This window comes from Papaver somniferum, unplaced genomic scaffold (genome assembly GCF_003573695.1).
Source record: "Papaver somniferum cultivar HN1 unplaced genomic scaffold, ASM357369v1 unplaced-scaffold_21, whole genome shotgun sequence".
NCBI lineage: Eukaryota > Viridiplantae > Streptophyta > Magnoliopsida > Ranunculales > Papaveraceae > Papaver > Papaver somniferum.
Window position 1 is genome coordinate 8,592,050 of NW_020631041.1, and position 4,000 is coordinate 8,596,049.

Consider the following 4,000-nt stretch of genomic DNA (forward strand, 5'->3'; position numbering starts at 1 on the left):
TCAACTTTTAATGAATTGATCATTGTTTTAACTTTTATCTGTGTTGTCCGACTTTTTTTTTTTAAATATTGTTATGGTTAATTTGGAATATAACTGAATGTAATCAAGGATAGCGAAGTGTTTGAGTGTGAACCCGAAAATATGTGTATCTTCCTTGAACGTATTGAGACCTATCACCCCGCTGGCTAATCCTGGGCCAGAGGATTCCCAGACGGTGGGGGTCGGGGCAGCGTTCTAGGATATGAGTTTTTTGGAATGTACGTTCATTCCGTCAACGCGCTGCTATAAGATTGGTTGGGTATCTCTTTCTGCTGGATGCCTTCCCCATGGTCCTACACTTATAGAAGCTGATAGGGGAGTCCCGAGAGATTGTAGGTGACTACTTTCCCAAGTAAAATAGAACAACAATTAACACCAGTGTTTACGTGGTTCGACAGCAGAGTGTCTACGTCCACGGGTGAAAGAGGGTTAAAGTGTCTATTCAGTTTGTTGAGTTACATTTAGAAGAATTCCATTGATGGAACCTCTGAGGTAGTAAATAGTAAAAAACAGGAGGATGAAGTATTGAGGCGGAGGCTGTATTTACAGGTGTAGGGTTCTCGTGAGGTGTTATATTTACACGCAGTCGTATTCTTACTATGTTGTTCCATGTATTGTGACTATTTTTTGCCAAAAGTTTGCTTGATTGATGGGTTGAGGTTTGTTATTCCTTTCTCAGAGATAAAAACATGTTGATTGCAAGCGTCGTTTTCTTCTTCTGGCGCTCTTCACGCGGATGCAGGTGTGCGTTGCCCTCTACGGGTAGTATGGCTTGAGATATTTTGCATTCCATGGGTGTTTGAGGATCTCCCCTTTTAGGTTGCGCAGATAATAAGACCCATTTCCTGCAACATCATGTATGACGAAGGGTCCCCCCAATGTTGGTGCTAATTTGCCCCACTTCTTTTCTCGTTGGTATTGGGGAATGGTCCTCAGCACATACTGCCCTTCTACGAAATTTCTAAGCTTAACCCTCTTATTATACTCCCTTGCTAGTTTCCTTTGATAGTTTTCCATTTTTTGTAGTGCTGCCTCCCTCCTCTCTTCTAGATCATCCAACCTTTCCAACATCATGTCCGCTGTGAGGTTCTTCTCCCATGCTTCAGTCTTCGTAGTTGGCATGATTATTTATGTTGGGATAATAGCTTCGACTCCATAGGTGAGTAAGAATGGGGATTCTCCCGTGGCTAACCTTCGAGTTGTCCTATAAGCCCACAAAACGTTGTGTAGTTGCTCACACCAACGCTTCTTGTATTATTCCAACTGCTTTTTGAGGATGAGTGCGAGGGTTTTGTTTGTGGCTTCTGCCTGACCATTGCTTTGAGGGTAAATTGGTGTTGACTTGTTCTTTCGAATTTTGAAAGTATCAAATAGTAAGTCGATGTTTTTTCCCTGGAATTGCTTGCCATTGTCAGATACAATCTCAGCTGGTATGCCAAACCTGCAAATGATGTTTTGAAAAATGAATGTGAAGAAATCTGTGTCTCGAATCCTTGCCAGGAATTTAGCCTCTACCCATTTGCTGAAATAGTCTGTGGCCACTATCAAGAATCTTCTCTTCCCTGATCCTTCGATTAGGGGACCCACGATGTTTATGCCCCATTTTGAGAATGTCCAAGGGATGTCTACTGGGTTCAACATTGTTGCGGGTGCGTGGATTTTTTTGGCGAAACACTGGCATTCTTCGCATCTTCGTGACATTCTTGCAGCGTCTTGTATCATTGTTGGCCAGTAATATCCTTGAGTTTTCGCCTCATCTTCTAGGGATCTCATTCCGCTGTGATTTCCTGCGTTGCCGCGGTGTATGTCTTTCAAAACCAAATGTCCTTCGGATCTGGATAGGAAACGTAATAATGGTCCGAGAAAACATTTTTTGTAAAAAATTTCTTTTCTCAGATCATATCTTCCTTCCTTTGACTTTATTTTTCTGGCTTGCTTTAGATCCGAGGGTAGTATTCTTTCTTTTAGGAAAAGATGAATCTCAGATCTCCAATCTTCTTCTTTGCTGAAGTCTTCATCTTGATCCGCCTTAGCCATGATGTCTTCTTCTTGGAAATCATCCGCAATGAATTCTCCCACGTCATCATCTGCAATATCTTCTTCTGCGTGGTTCCTCTGCTGTGCAGCGCAGAGTTCTTGAATATCAATTGAAGGCTCGTAAATCCTGGTTACTTTGATTGCTTTGACGTCCTAGTTTCTGAGCATCGATGATATGTAGGCCAGGGAATCCGCGTGCCTGAGTTCCTTGCCAGGTGTTGGAATTTGATGTTTGGGATTTATGATGCCAGTGTTTGCACCAATTCCATGTATGCTGAAAATGTTCTGTCATAAACATTATATTGCAACCCTATTTGTCGGATGACCAGCTGTGAATCGCTTGTCAGACGCACGTCAGTTATGCCCATTTCTATTATCAACTGAAGGGCATGCACCACTGCTTCATATTCAACTATGTTGTTGGTATCCCCTTGAATTCTAACCTTAAAGAATGTATGATCCTGTCTCCTATTGGGGTGGTGATTACGATGCCTATCCCCGCCCCTTCTTTATTTTTCGACCCATCTACGAAGACTTCCCATTGCCTAGGATTTCCTGGTTCTAAGATGTCTATAGGGTCTTTACCTTCGTCCATTTCTGGTAGTCCTGCTGCCTTTCGTCCTTCGATGATGACTTCTTCGCACTTATCCAATGGTAAGTCTGCTAGGAAATCTGCTAATACTTGCGATTTCTGAGAGTGTTGTAGCTCATGGATGATATTGAATTGATCTAGGTGAGTATTCCATTTTGCAATTCTGCCTACTTTTCCTGCGTTTTTAAGGACTGCTTCTAGCGTAGCTTTGCATGGGACGCGGACGTAGTGAGTCAAAAAGTAAGTTCTGAGTTTCAGGGTTCCCCATACTAATGCCAAGATGAGCTGCTCGATCTTCGTGTAGTTCCTTTCTGCTGCGTTCAGAGTCTTGCTGATGTAATAGATGGGCTGCTCTATCTTCGTGTTGGTTTTAACCAATACTGCGCTGACTGCATCTTCTGTTGATGCTATATATAGTGCCAACACTTCATCAAGGTCTGATTTTTTTAATATAGGGATTTCAGCCAGGTATTCTTTGATATTTCAGAAAGCTTCCTCGCACTCTGTCGTCCATTCGAATTTGCTTCCTTTTTTGAGAATGTTAAAAAAGTGCTTACATCGATCCGAGGATCTGGATATGAACCTCCCCAGCACAGCCAGCGAACCATTGAGTTTCTGAACCTCTTTTAAATTCTTTGGGGATGGCATTCTTAAGATGGCTTCAATTTTAGTGGGATCGACTTCAATGCCCCTCTTCGTCACCAAATATCCGAGGAACTTTCCGGAAGTGACACCAAAAGTGCACTTCTATGGGTTTACCTTCATGCTGTGCACTCTCATTGCTTGGAGAATATCTTTTAGGTCTTGGTGATGATCTTTGCGCAGCTTGCTTTTAACGAGCATATCATCCACATATACTTCCAGCGTACTTCCAATCCATGGTTTGAAAATTACATCCACCATTCTTTGGTAGGTTGACCCTGCGTTTCGCAGTCCAAAAGGCATTGTTACATAGCAATAGAGGTCGTGTGGTGTATAGAATGATGTATGTTGCCGATCTTCTTCTGCTAGGAATAATTGATTGTATCCAGAGTATCCATCCATGAATGACATTTCTTCGTATCCTTCAACTGCCTCGACAAGTTTTTCAATGCTTGGCAGTGGATAACTATCTTTAGGACAAGCCTTATTGAGGTTGGTGAAGTCGATGCATATCCTTACTCCGCCATTTTTCTTCGGTACGATGACCATGTTAGAGATCCATGTTGGGTACTTAACTTCTTTTATGAATCCTACGTCCAGTAGTTTTCGGAGTTCCACTTCAACTGCTCGATGGTATTCTGGAGCTACTTTGCGCACCTTCTGCCTAAAACGGGGGGGGGGGGGGGGGGG